This window comes from Protopterus annectens, chromosome 3.part0 (genome assembly GCF_019279795.1).
Source record: "Protopterus annectens isolate FY-2018-M chromosome 3.part0, PAN1.0, whole genome shotgun sequence".
NCBI classification, from domain to species: domain Eukaryota; kingdom Metazoa; phylum Chordata; order Ceratodontiformes; family Protopteridae; genus Protopterus; species Protopterus annectens.
This window is the reverse complement of record NC_056731.1, coordinates 757,348,094-757,364,308: the sequence shown is the minus strand read 5'-3', so window position 1 is coordinate 757,364,308 and position 16,215 is coordinate 757,348,094.

Sequence of the window (16,215 nt, the reverse complement as noted above, 5' to 3'; positions counted from 1 at the left end):
AGGCTAAGCTGCTTTGCCAGAGATGGTCAGCACCATGTCTCATCTAGGCTTTCAGATACTGGCAAAAGCATTAGCCACTCCTACTGTGCCTTTTTTAGGCAGTATCAAAATAATCAACTTCCCAACATAACACAATTCTCTCTATATAAACTCAAGGTACTGCTGCTTAATGCTAGGAGTCTAAACAAGAAACTGCACTCCCTGGAAGCACTCCTCGCTTTGGGAGATGCTGATGTCTGTGTAGTCACCAAGAAATTGCTCAAAGGTGCAGAAAGCATCCCCACCATGCAGGGCTACAATGCCTTCCATACATTCAGACCAGAAACTGAGAGTGATAGAACCAAAGGAGGAGGTGTATCCATCTTCATTAAGGAGAAGTACACCTCAAGACTGGTCAAACAGTATGACTGTCTTGAGCTACTCCATGTCCAATTAACTATAGGAAAAGCCCCCTACCACCTCATAGCTAGCTATAGGTCCCCCACTATGAAACAGGAAAAGCATACCACATACCTGGACTTACTAGAGCCACTTGCCATACAGTCCAACACCTTACTCATGGGTGATTTTAATTATCCTACCATTGACTGGGAAACATGCACAACCAAAAACATGCTGGCTCAGAGGTTCTTGGACTTTGTCAATGCAAATGCTCTGGAACAGCTAGTAAGCACACTCACAAGAGACTCAAATGTCCTGGACATAGTACTCACTAACATGGGAGAACATTGCACCGCCCTGTGAGATGTCCTCCCTGGTAAGATTAGACCATAAATCAGTTTTGTTCGATATAATTATAAGACCAGATACCCCATCAAGCTCAAAAATGCTTAATAATTTTTCTAAGACAAGTTACCTCCTACTAAGTGATGGTATAAGAAGTTTTAAACCCCCTTGAATGTAGTTAACATGGACTCTAATGCAGAGGTGTACAATGATGTCCTGCATAACCACTTAAGCAGTTGTATAGAATTAGCTGTATCTGACTGGATTAAAACCACGTCTTGCTGAAAAAACAAGCCAACATGGTGGACCTATAGTATTAACAGGCTATGCAACAAGAGAAAGAAACTAATGTCCAAGAACAAGAGGGAACAGGCTCAGCAGAGGAAGAAATCCCTCTCTAGCTGAAATAAACAAATTAGATCTTGTCAATTCCCCCAAAGCTAATTATGAAGCAAAAATAGCCTCCCTAGCTAAGAATAATCACAAGGCATTATTTAACTATGCCAAAAATCTAAAAAGGAATACCCAATTATGCACTGAAATGGTTGTGGAAACCACCACCCATACTGAACTGGAGGTAATAGCCAACCTGCAGCTTACAGATTTGGAGAAAACTTCACCCCCTGTCCCTGCCAGTCATCCCCAAAGTATACCTGCCACCATTCTTCAGCTTAATATCTTAAGACAAAAAGTCATCTTGGCACTCTCCAAGGCCAAAAACACTGCATCAGTAGGACTAGACAGCATTACAGGTTGCCTTTTACACAACGTAAAACATGATCTAGCAGACCCATTTGGATCCCTGTTTAACCACAGCCTGAAAACTGGGTATGTTGCAGTGTGATGGAAGACAGCAACAGTAATCTCTCAGCACAAAGGGGGAGCATCAAATGACCCTGGCAATTATAGGCCAATAAACTTCACTAGCCTCATCCGCAAGGCTATGGAAAGAATCATTATGGACCTTATTAACAAGGACATAAGTAATCTTCAAACTTTGGACCCAACACAGTTTGGATTTGTTAAGGGTAGATCATGCCTGTTAAACACGGTTGACTTCTTTGGAAAGTTATCAAGGCCCTGGACAAGGGAAAGATAGTGCATACTGCCTGTCTTGACTTAATCAAGGCATTTGACACAGTCCCCCACTCAGGTATTATAGAAAAACTATCCCATTTGGGAATTAACTCCTACATTATCAGATGGGTAGCCAACTGGCTCACTGACAGGGCACATACTGTCAAAGTGGGTGACTTCACCTCTAGCAAAAGACCAGTCACCAGTGGTGTACCAGAGGGTTCTGTGCTGGGCCCCTTACTGTTCAGAATTTATTTTTCAGAAGTCCAGGCAAACTTGGATGGCCTCTGGCTGACCAAGTTCACTGACAATTGTAAATTGGGAGCAATCATTGAGCCCCTAATGATGTTAATATACTGCAGACAGGGTTAATGTAGACAAATGATTGGTGCCAAAGCCACGGGTTAAAGCTAAGTACAAAAAAATGCATTATTATTCCCTATGGGAAGGCTAACATCCCTGCTAATTATATTATAGACAGCCCCCCGCCAATCGTAGACCCAGTCGTCTGAGTACTCAGGTTGATAGCAATCTGAAGTATGACCACCATGTATCCACAAGCCTTCTATGTGACACATCTTATAAGTAAAGGCATCATATCTAGATCTAAGAATGCTACAATTCCCTTATACTCGGCCCTCATCAGATAAGTAATTAAGTACAGTGCTACCTTTTGCATGTACCTCACCAGACACCTGCAACAACTGGAGATACCACAGAGGTTTCTCACCAAGAAATTATAGGATACACAAAACAAGTCTTACATGGAAAGACTGAAAGCCCTGTCACTATCTTCTGTCTCCTAGAGGTTGCTAATGGGTGACCTGTGCCTGGCTTATAGGGCAGTATCTGACATTGACCCTGATGGAAATGCTACACATTCATAAATCAAACTGCAGGAGGGTCATTCACTCCAGGGATCTTAACTTAGCCTCTGACATGAACAGATCATGCTGGAAAGAGAGATACATCTCCCGGAGACTGCTACTTCTGTGGAACAAGCTTCCAATTCATGTGAAACAGAGCCCCTCCCTGACCCTCTTGAAACCTAAATCAATGGATGGATGACTGCAAATTCACTCATGGGGTGGTGCCCATGTCCCTCCTGGACAGAGGAAGTCGGTATTAACTACCATAGACCATTACCTCTGTGAACTTCACTCATGTAACCACCAACAACTGGGGCATTTTGGGATAAATATGGCTAGGCTTTAAAGGGCTCTAGAGCCATTAGCCTATTAACCTCCTATGAAGCTATGAAAAGTGCTGAATGCTTGGTTCTGTATTCATTTCTCCCCAAAAAGCTAACTGTTCCCTAAAGTTTTCTGGCAACCCCTCTTTGAATCTGAAATTTGCAGTCAGATGGGTGACTTTAGTGTCTATCTCAGCATAGTATTTGGAAAGCATTACTTTCATATCAAAATGGTACAGTGGTAAGATTTCTGTGTTGCAAATCAAAGATTTTGGGTTTAGTACTGACGTCCAGTCACTGACTGTGTGGAGTTTGCATATTCTCTCAATGTATGTGTCAGGTTTCTCCAGATACTCCAGTTTCCTCTCATTTCTCCCAAACATGTGGCACCTAACTGGCTACTCTAAACTGTCCATATATTTTGCAAGTACCCCTACCCTTCAGGCTTGGGGTATGACTGAAAAGGGTCTGAAAACTAGGTCATGTACCTGGTTAACAAGTTAATAAATTAAAAAAAGTTTTACTTTTTCTGGACACTGCTAAAGAGAATATTCAGTCAAACAATAATGTAATTAAAAACCTTGGTGGTCTATGGTGGGTACAGCATCTACCGAAGACATTATATGGACCTATTCAAACTGCACTTCCCATGGACCGTCTCTAGCAATGAATAACATATCCAGAATAGCTAGTGGTAGTGAATAACGACCAGAAGTCTCTATGCCTAAAAAGCATTACCAGACTGTAGTGTTTGCTGCTGTTGTCAAACCAATCATTTTACATTAAAAGGGTTAAAGTCTGCACTCTTGTTAGTGAAGAGGGCTGATTTCACTTATCTGAGTTGTGAATTGCTAGTGGAAAGCTTATTGTGTGCTTACCTGATTGGCATGTGGGTATACCTAGTTTAAAACTTTTTTTTCTGTTTCTATATAAGACTTGAGTTTACACTGTGCAGCGGCAGTTAGTGGTGCCCTGTATATATGCAATTACTAGAAGTTGTGCTTTCCCTATACAAACAACCATTACAATTTTCCACATTCCTGCGCTACTCATGGAGCAACCAATTTGCACACTGAGCAGCATTACCACATTTAGATTGAACTAGAGTACATTATTACAGCACTAAGAACTATCACTGCTCAAAGTGCAACTGGTTTGTGCACTGGGCAGCATTGCTGGACAGGCTAGCTGCAAATTATACTAATTAAGCACCCATCCCTCATCCAGGTGAAAACACCCATCATTATTTTTCCTTGTTAAATACATATTAAGGACCTGCAACCATGGATAGGTACTTTCACGCTACATCTAGTTTGGTGGACATGGGCAACTTGAGGCAATGTAGCAATTGCCTTCTGTATACTGGCAACCACTTAATTCTGAAACAGATGAATGCAGTATAAGAGAGATGTAGTTATATAATGTCACTGGAGGCAAGACATGAAAAACACCAAACAGGTTGCCAGTCACATACACACACAATATTCACTCCATTTACAAAGGACCAGACACATAGACTCACATATGTAGAGGTGCTCACATGTAACTTACCTAAACCTCAAAGGCCTCTCTGACGCAATCCTCAGAAAATTTGCATGCACACAAAAAAGGCAAAGTCTCAACACAACACATAAAACCACATCTCATTGTATCTCAACTACCAAGTCCATAAGGCGTAACACCACAAAACCAATTTTTGGTCATAAAAGACTCCATTGTGAGACACACTGATGTCCCTCTTATCAGGCTGGATAAGGAGAAGGTTACAGTTAGTTGTGTGTCAGGTGCCAGGATTCACTAGATCATGCAAGCACTCAGGTCACTAAACTCCAAGTACTGGTATGACTCAGTCATAGTCCATGTGGGTGTAAATGACGTGAGACATACCTCTCTGGGCTATATAAAGAGAGACCTGATTGAGCTTGCAGAATATGTGTCACAGGCAGGTATGAGCCTAGCAGTGAGCAGCATTCTAGTGTCTATGTCAGAAGACTGAAAGTTTAAAAGACTGAAAACCAAAATATACAAAACTCAAAATATCAAAAATATTTTAATGCAGGGGACAAGACCTCCTGCACCCTTCATGTGGGGGCTGCACCTCCACACCCCCCTGCTAATTATATATACCAATTTCAAGATCACACAACACTGGAGAAAGGGCAATTTCCATTTCTGATATTTTGAGTTTTACGTATTTTGATTTTCAGTCTTCTGAGCTTTTGATCTTCTGAAGGGGATCTGCATTCTACCATCTCCAATGATGATGTCACAATACCAACAAAAAATGGTTGACTTTAATAATTGGCTTAGCTACTCATGTCATTCCAAAGGGGGTCCAGAAACATTATGAATACATAGTGCCTTTTTTAGGCATTCAGACAAAACCTTCCAGCATAGCAAATTCTATGCAATATATGCTAAAGGTATTACTGCTCAGTGCTAGGAGTCTCAACAAGAAACTAAAATCCCTTGGAGTACTTCTCACCATTGAGAATTCTGACATTTGTGCAGTTAGTGAAACATGGTTTATACCCAAGGAAAGCATCCCAGCAGTGCATGGCTATAATGCCTTTCACATGTTCTGATTACCCACTGCACATGAAAGGGGAAAAGGTGGAGGTGTATCCATCTACTGGTTAAACAATATGACATGCATGTGCTACTCCATGTCCAACTAACCACAGGAAAAATCCATTACCATATCCTTGCTAGCTAGAGGTCCACCACCTTGAACAAGGAAACCCATATATCATACTTGAATTTACTAGAATCATTTACCATTCAGCCCAATACCATACTCATGGATGATTTCAACTACCCCTCCATTAACTGTGAAGCATACATGACCATTAACATGCAGGCAGGCTTAAGGATTTCTAGACTTTGTCAATGCAAAAGCCTTGGAGCAGCTACTCTGCACTCCCTCTAGGGGTACAAATATCCTAGACCTGGCGCTCACAAATATGGGAAAGCATTGCACCCTCCCCACATGAGTGTGATGCCCTCACTGGCTAGATAAGATCATGAAGCAGTCTCCCTTGAAATAAATATAAATCCAGAACCCCCACCTAACCCCAAAACTTTTAAGAATTTTTCTAAGGCAAACTACCTCCTATTAAGTTATGGCATAGTTAGTTTCCAAGTTCCCCCAAACCCAGAAAATACAGAAGGCTATGTAGAGGCATACACAAAAGCCCTGTACAAACATATAAACAACCAGATAGAAATGACAGTATCAGACCAAAATAAGCCTAAAACAATCCACAAAAATAAGCCACCCTGGTGTCCCCCCTGGTGTAAATAGGTTGTACAAAAAAGAAAGAAAATTCCATCTAGAAGTAAGAGAGAATGTGCACAACAGAGCAAAAGCTCCCTTATTAGTCTAAACAAGCAAATCAGGGGACTAGTCAAGTCTTCAAAAGCAAATGTGAGGCAAAAATAGCCTCCTAAGCTAAGAATAACCATAAGGCATTTTTCAGTTATGTCCACAGTCTTAAGGGCAATACCCAAGAATGTGCAGTATTAGTTGTAGATGACATCACCTATACTCATGCAGAAGGTATAGCAAATCTGCTGGCTGATAAATTCAGCTCAAATTTCACCTTCCCACCACCTGCAGTTACCTCCCAAGAAATACCCTCCAACATTCATCTAACAGTTACCACTGGAACTTATACATGTGCAACTCATCAAAAACAGGGTTCTGTACCATATCCTTGCAAGATATAGGTCCCCCTCCATGTCCCAGGAAACCCATGCTACCCATCTCAGTGTACTTGAGCCCCTCACCATTCAGCCTTATATGATATTCATGGGGGATCTCAACTACCCCTCTATAGACTGAGAATCCTGCACCACTTCTAATGCACAAGCCCAGTGATTCCTAAACCTTGTTAATATCAACATCCTGGAACAGTTGGTCCATTCTCCCACCAGGGGTACAAACATCCTTGACTTTGTACTCACGAACAGAGGGGCCAATATTTCTCACCCAATGTAATATCTTTGCTCGTCATATCTGGCCATAAGGCAGTATTTCTTGAAATAAAAATTAAATATGGGGATCCAACAAAACCAAAAACATCTGGGAACTATTCCAAAGCTAACCTGTCTCTATTAAGCAACACCTTGGCTAAATTCCAAGTACCCCCAAACCCATAAATACAATAGAATACACTGAGCTATTTACAAAATCTCTGTACAGCCATATTGACAGCTGTATAGACCATGATGTGTCCACTCATATTAAGAATAAGACAAACTCAAAAGACAAGCCACCCTGGAAGAATCACACTATCAATCAGTTATACAACAAAAGAAAAAAAAATCTTAGCTAAGAGTAGGAGGAACAATGCCATGCATACTAAAATACCCCCTCCAATCTAAACAGACAGCTAAGAGGGTTAATTAATACTTCAAAGGATAAATTTGAAGAAAAAATAGCTTCTCAGGCAACGAACAACCACAAAGCTTTCTGCAGTTATATCCGCAACCTCAGAGGAAATACACAACAGTGCGCAGGACTTATTGTAAATGACATCACCCACACTGAACCAAAGGCCATTGCCAACCTTTTGGCTGACAGGTTCAGCTCAACCCCCCCCCCCCACTCACCTCTGATAGTCCAAAGGAAATGCCACATAACACAATCCCCTCAACCATAACTACAAAACAGGTCATTAATGCACTTTTCAAGGCAAAAATAATTGCATTGATGGGCTCCAATAACATCCTGGGATGTTTAATAAATAGCATGAAAAATTACCTCTCTGATTCACTTGAATCACTTTTCAACTGGAGCATTTAGTCAGGTTTTGTACCCAAGGAATAGAAGATGGCTATAGACATTCCCCTGCACAATGGAGGCCCAAACACTGATCCGAGTAACTACAGGCCCATAAGTCTTACTAGCCTCACATGTAAGGCCATGGAAAGAATCATGATGGACATGATAAATGAGAACATAGGTAACCTGCAATCACTGGACCATCAGTAGTTTGGCTTTGTTAAAAGAAGGTCATGCCTATTAAATCTGTTGGATATTTTGAGAGGGTCACCAAAGCATTGGATGAAGGGAAGACTGTGCATATAGTTTACCTCGACCTGGCCAAAGCTTTTGATACAATACCCCACTCAGGCAGTATAGACAAGCTCACTAATATAGGCATAAACCCTTTTATCACCTGTTGGATAGCCAACTGGCTCAGTGATAGGACCCAGGAGGTCAAAGTATGTGAGGACACCTCCACCAAGAGACCAATCACTAGCGGAGTCCCCCATGGCTCAGTATTGAGCCTATTTCTTTTTGGCATCTATTTATCTGAAATGGAAGCAAATGCTGAAGGTTTATGGCTGACTAAGTTTGCAGGTGATTGCATCCTGGGGGTTATCATGAACTCCTCTGCAGATGCTAACCTTCTTCAATAAGGTCTATTTCTGACGAATAAATGGTGATAAAACCATAGTCTTAAACTCAATGCTAAAAAAATTCATAGTTGTACCCTTTGAGAAATCAACTATCCCAGCTAATAACCATGTTGATAATACACCCCTAAGAGTTGACCCAGTGGTCAGGGATCTGGGTACACATGTAGACAATAGCCTTACCTTTGACCACTACTTGGCCTCAGTGGTGAGGAAATCCTTTTATGTTGTGCAACTTATAAATAAGGGGATGGCATATAGGTACATAGAGGTTGTTTTCCCACTGTACTCCGAGTTATCAGACCAATCACAGAGTACAATGCTCCCTTTGGCATGTACCTGATTATGTATATGCAGCAGCTAGAGCGACCTCAAAAGTTCCTTACAAAAAAAGGGTACTTACGTATTATCGCAACCAGATTTTTGCGATAATACGGCTTGCTTCCCGGTGTGTGACTGTAACCAGAAATGTATGCAGAATCACACAGGGAATGTTATCTGTAAAAAAAAAACACTTTGTTGAGGTAGGAATAGTATAGTACTAGAAAAATGACTGTTTGTTTGAACCTATGCCGTTTCCTGACATCATGTCAGTCTTAGTGCTTTTCCAAGTCCTGTTATGTGTGCACGCAACACAGCAGAGCCGCGTCTGCAGCATATATTCCCTTCCCCAGAACTAGCAGCCCAAAAGGGGTAAAAAGCAACTGACAGTTCACACACCATTCAAAAAGGGGGAGAAAGGTAACACCTACAGACGTGATTCAGTTATTATTAAACACACACATCACAGAAAGCAGGGAGTGTGAAATTTTCATGTGAAAATGCAGAAGCGCGAAAGACCGTTTCAGGAAAAGTAAAATTTTACAACCTGCACGTTTGCTATGGGGGACAAAAACATCGAGATAGCCGGTCAAAATCTTTCAGATGACGAAAATAAAATCTGAGTACTGGCGATGAACATAAGGATGGTATATTACCGATTAACTTAGCCTATATTGCGCTTGTAATCAGGAAGGCAGGATCTACCATGCGCTGCATGCAGAGTTCACTGGCAAAGTGAGACATGTCAGTCAGGACTCCAAAATTTGGCAGTTAGTCCTCTCCCTGCCTCAAAACCATGTGTGCCACAATTTAACTTACTTACTTACACTCCCTTTTCCAGCGTAATAGACCTGCTGTCTCAGACATGGGACTAAATTCGCAACCGCGAAAATCTGGTTGCGATAATACGTAAGTACCAAAAAAAGATACAAGGAGTAACAAACTTGCCTTATGCAGAGCAGCTTAAGGTCCTTTCTGTCTACTCAGTCTCCTACAGATTGCTGAGGGGTGATCTATGCCTGGCTTACAAGGCATCCGTAAACCCCACATTAATGAATCTCCTACATATTCATGAGAAATACAAGGTCTGGGAACCTGAATTTTGTCTGTGACATAAACAGAACATGCTAGAGAAACAGATATGTGTCCCAGAGCCTGCCTCTTCTATGGAATTTTGAATCAGCATGTGGTGAACCTGAGTGATTAGAATTCATAGCTTTGTGCCACTATTACTTTGCAGCATTCTGCTGGAATATGTTTGCCATGTACATTTAATGCACTTAATTATCCAGTACACTCTACATATGCACCTGCAAATGCATTATGCATTGGATGTTTAGCGTAATCTTTACATTCAGATCATAAAGCAATAGGACTAAGCTTTGTAAAATAGCTGCTCTGAACTCAAAGCTATGAACAGTTAATTGTAAACTGGCGCTACACCAATAAAAATTTAAACTTGCAACAACAATGCTGGAACATTTATCTAGGGGTACTTCACTCCTCCTGCTCAACAGATGTTGGACCCACATCCACTGCTTCTTGTATGTATTAATGTCAAACTCACTGTAATTTCAGAATTAGAATATATTAAAACAAAGTCATGTATAACTATTCAGAGTTTTGAGTGAAAAAACGTGTGCTACAAAGTTCTGCCTTGCTTTCAGATCATAAATGTATCTACATTTACTTTTGTGATAAAATTGTGTTTTTATCACATTGCAAATGCTTTGCTCTTAGGTATGACTTTGTGTTATGAATAGCATACTGTTTGTCATTCTGTTTTTATATGCTGGTATGTTATGAAGTGGAGTATCTTTTGCTTGCATGTATAATGTCACTGGATCGTGCCATGTTTATACATGAACATTTTATTTGCTGAGGTAGTGTTTACTGTGCAGCTAGTTCAAAATAGGCCAAGTCAGGCCAGTTGAGATGTTCCTTGTGCTGAGATGTCAATATTATTGCTTACTGTTTGCTACATTTTTAGATTACTTACTAAAGCTTTTGAACTAATTAAAGTTTTGTACTTTTTTATTCAAGATATACTGTGATATTTCATCTAATTTATGCTGATGAAAACTGCAAGATTATAAAAATTCCAAGGTTTTATAAGCAACTTGAAGGAGAAGGAACTAAAAAAAGAAAATGGATCTGTAAGTACTCTGTTGTGAAATCCTGTTCCTGAAATGGGTATTAAAATAATGAAACATTTTTTGCAAGTGAGCTCAAAAAAATAAAGATAGTAGTCCTTATAACTAACTTATAACTAACTGTATGAAGAATTGACAACCGCAATTTAATAAATGAAATCTCATGTCCAGAAAAAAATATCATGTGCATGTGGTAAGCTTATTGGTAACTTATTTTAATCCTAGACCTTATGGGATAGTTCAGAGATACAAGTTTGAGACTTGTTAAGGAAAGTTACTAGCTACTTGACTGATTTTTGACTAAGCTGAGAAAATTACAGCAATATTGTAATTATGGAAAGAAGTTACAGCAAATGTTAAAGAATATTGTGCCATGTAATAAATAATTGCATGCAAAGAAGACTGTTGTCCAAACTTAATTTAACGCCTGAAAATGTCTTAAAGGTTGCATTTAGCAGTGGAGAAAACAAACAGACATCTAGAAGATTCACAAGTAAGACATTGTTGGGCATGTACTGAATACCAAACACAGAACGATAAAGGGAAAGTACACCCAAGAAGTGAAGGCAGCAAAGTCAAAACATATGTACCTTGTAAAACAACACAAAAGCACAGACTGCATATTAAAGCTACTAAAATTTGTGCCTGTGTAGAATTGGAAACATAGCAAGAGTTGTCTAAGAAAGAAACCTGTTAAGAATGTATATGTTGAAAGATCTGAAAGGTAGTAAAATACTGTCATATACTGTAAAAGAAGTCTATAGTGAACATTTCCTTTACATACTGTATTGTGATCAAATATGTAGATAGTTAACCCATTCTTGTCTGAGGTGAGGTTAGAAGAAAGCCTGCAATCTTTGAAGTTGATACCAGGTACAATGTCATTATAGTCTTAGAAATGTGATTCAGAGAGGTAGGTATGACAGTTTTGCAACCAGCTGATATATTTTCAAGTTACAAGGGAAAATATATAGAAATATTGGAAACTGCTGATGCTGAAGTTACGTATAAGAGTCAAGAGCAAACTTTACCTTTGACAATAGTTTTAAAAGAAAAAAATTAGTTAGAAATCAGCTAAATTGGGATGAATAAATATACATTTTGAAACTGAAGTTTTACAAGAAAGTATTAAAATGAAGCTGCATTTAAAGAAGAAGTAGGGATGTTAAAGGAGCTCAGGCCTACTATTCTTGTTCTAGGAGATGCTAATCGTAGGTTCTTCAGACCTAGATTGATACCTTCTGCAGTACATAATAAGGTAAAACATGATGCAGCTAAATTGCAGTGCATAGAGCACCACAATATTACACTCCAAAATGGGAAAAATACAAACTTGTTAAGCACCTTTCTGATATCAGAAAAGGACTTCACAAGCTTTTGTTAAGCATTCTAAAGCACTGTTAAAAGATTGTAGCTCATGCTGGGGATTGACAGTGGTCAGTGGCGAAAGATAAAACAGCATTGAAAGCTGTTAGTTCACTCAGCTACACTCATAAACAAAAAGCATGGTAGAAGAAAGTACTGAACAGGTTTTAAAACATTTTGCTCATATGAGGGACACTTTGCTTCTGTCTGCCGTCTGTATGACATCACCAAAGTGTTTTACTGGTTTTCATGTTCTTTGAATGCCCATAAAACACATCACATTCCTATACTTATTACTTTTTCTGTAACTGATTGTACACGGAGCAGGTAAAGCTCCATGCGTTACAAAAAACTGTGATGAGAGTTTCGTGATCATTATTATTATGTATTATCAACATAGATGCCAAGATTCAGATCGGCTTTGTCATGGTGATGTCTTGGCATCCATGTCTCCAACACAAAATAAGCTAGTTATAATTAGATACACGATCACAATCCTCTTTGTTGAAAAGAGAAAATAATAAACCCTGTAACATATTCAGAACTGGCTGTACCTACAGAATCTGCTGTGAATTCTGATGTAATTATTAGGCTACATGGAGCTTATGCATTATCGTTTACCAAGAAGCTTCTTTAGGACAATACCAGTCTTCTAAGTGGGTCACTTTTCACATTGCTGGCACAGAACCGAAAAGCTTCAAAGTTACTTATGATCCATGCTTAGCAATAAATGTTTTGAACAAATAACTTTATTTATTTATATATGTATGTATGTATTTGAATGTTTTAACTTGGTGGGTAGACCAGTCCGAAGATCCCTTTCAACCATGCTCCAAGCCACAGACAAAAAAGTCAATAAACTTTATAATCAAGATTGAAGAGTACATAGATCGATCTGAACATAAATGCAGGTAAAGCTCGGAAACAATTACAATCAGATAATATGATACATTGAATTTGATCATTGAGGAGTGCTAATGATGAAGGATTACAGGATAGTAAAACAGAAATAAGATGTAATAAAATGATGTTCAAAAATAACGAAACAAAGAAAAAATACACTTTCTGAGGCATACAGGGCAACAGGAGAAATAATAAGTAGGAAACATAAAGAATATAGTGAACATTGGGTTAAAGAGCTCATCAGAAGTTAAAAGTAAAGTGGAATATATGATAAAGAGGCAAGGGCTCACAACTATGGATGAGGTTGAAAGGGTTAATTTGATGTATGTAGCATTTATATTGTAAAGAATGAAATACATGATTGTAGAGAGATATTCCTAAAGATGGAGATGGCGGAGAGATTTCTGATCTCCAGCTGTAAGGCATTCCAGATGTTGGTGATAGTTTATAGAATGCTTTTCCTGTTGAGAAGAGGACAAGATGGACCCTTTTAAATCAGCAAGGCCTGACAATACTTACAAAAGAATGTTTACATTTACTTTTGGGAATGTTGTCTGGACCAGCTTTATTTTAGACTATAGGAAATTTGCTACAAAGTGTTTTACATATTGTCATTTACCTAGATGATATCTAGAATACTGGGAACATATCACAGGAACATCTATAATTCTCTGAGGAAATGTTGACAATTTTAAAGCACTTGGTTGCATCTTAAGAAAAATATACATTGTTTACCTAGAAGTGCAATAATTTGGGTATGTAGTAGAGGCACATGGTTTGCATGACATACAGACTAAATTAAAAACTTATGAGCTGAAAACGTACTTATATTTATTTAATTTTATAAAAGTTTCTTAAGATCTAGCAACCTCATTAAGCTCTTTATATCATTTGTTGATATAAAGATGTATTGTGGGCATTGGTAAAATATTTATTTGATGATGTGTTTATTCAGTTGACAGAAAACTTGGCTTTTCCTCTGATAAATCACTATATGGAATAGGAGCATTATCTTCACACTGAATGCCTGATAGTACTGAAAAAAAACACACTTTTTCATGGTTTGTACACAGATGCCTGTTGAGAAAGAACACATTTACAAACAAATAAAGAATGTCAGAATTTCTGGAATATAAGGGTTTCATTAATATCTGTATGACTGCATTTTTCCTGAAGACACTTGTCTCAGGACTACAACTGCCTTATTTAAAAAAATAAATAAATCTTTTCCAGAAAGATTCCTGCACTAAGCAGTGTAAATAACAGCATATGAATATGAATGTGAGTATGAATATGAATGCAGATGAGACGAGTGTCATGCTCAGTTTACTTATTTATGTTTATTTAGTTCTGTTTAATGGGTTTGTCCCACTAGGCTTATGGCATATTTTTAACTCATCTCAACTTAAGCTAAGCTCCCTGTGATTCATTGCCTCACTGTGGGGCACCTTTGTGGTTATTTTGAAGTTGGTTATTACAGCAGGTCAGGGTCAAGGTCCCTTAAAACACTTATCTTTTTTTACTTTTTGCTGGTTTTCATCTTGTCATCTCTTTTTCCAGTGACTTGAAATACCATGGTTTGCACTGCACCAGTTTTCAAGGGAGAGTCATTGTGGTATTTATACAGACTGTGAAAAATGTATCCAGGAACCAGGACACTAGAGATCTTTCCCTGTTGTTTATTGGATTGCACTGCAGAGCAGACCTTTAATGGATAAAGATGGCATTATTGAATGAATGGAGTTAGGGGTGGAAGCTGTAGCTATGGTGAAGGACAATGATAATATGGAAAAACATGATTGTTACAGAACTGGGACCTTATGACTCACGTTATTGAATGTACCTCAATTTTAGCCCACAAGTTTATAATGGAAGAATGGGGTGGGAAGGGTAAATAAGAAAAAATGTGAAACTGTTGGTGAAGTTAAAAGTATTATGATTAAAGGTATAAGGTAAGCCACTGAACATAATTAATGAAAAGAGAACGTTTAGTTCTGATGGAACTGAATGTGTTTTAGTGAAGTATATGAATGAACAGTTGTATTTAAGTTATATAGTGGGTAATTAAAAGGAGAAAATAAAAGGTAAGAGGGATTATATGAGGGAGTTATAAAGTTCATTAAAATAGGATGATGGCAAAGAGCTTCATATTTGACTCCTGTCACTTTAGCGAACACAGACAACAAAATTCCTGTAAGGATTGTGAAAGGGAGAATAATTTATATTTTTGAATAGAGACTTAAGAAAGAAAAAGGAGGATAAAGTAAAAGTAAAGATACTTGACAAGCACTTTGGTGGATTAGCGAGATAGTGGAGGAAATAAATGAAAGACAAGAAGACTGTTTAATAGCAATAGACTTAGAAAAGGCCTATAACATGGTTAAGCATATTGGATTAATTATACTTTAGGAAAAATGAGAGATAATGGAGGTATTATATTATTTATTAAATAGTTATTATTTTACAGAAAGAATGTAAGGTGGCAAAACGGTAAAACAAGGGTGGCCCTTAAGTCCATTTTATTTGTATGTTATTTGAACAATATTGCTAAAGACTTAAAAAGATAAGGTGAGGGTTATAGAATGGGTGTTATATAGTTGTGTAAGGTGCCTATTATGATTATTATGTTTATCAATGACATGTTTAGAGTCACCAAATAGAAGGAAGGGATGGGAGAAAAAGTTAAGGTATTAGATATGGAATGCTAAAGTTAAAAATCAATAATAAAAAATTAAAGGTTTTAGTTAAGAGATCACTATTTCAGGTATTGAAGTAAAAGGAAGAAAATATTCAAGTACTAGGTTAGAATATGGGAAAAGCAGATAGGTCTCAGACACTGGAGAAAAGCTGCTTAAGAGAACAAAATAAATAGTTACACTATGGTTGTGCTATAAAATGTCATATATAAAAAAAATAATTTTGATTAAGAGAGTAATTGAAGGAGCACAGAATTATACTGCAGGTTTGTGCTGTAATCCAAAGAGTCAGAAAAAGAATTATTAGAAATATGCTTTAGGGCTGTATAGTAATCAAGAATCAATGTGATCAGAAGAA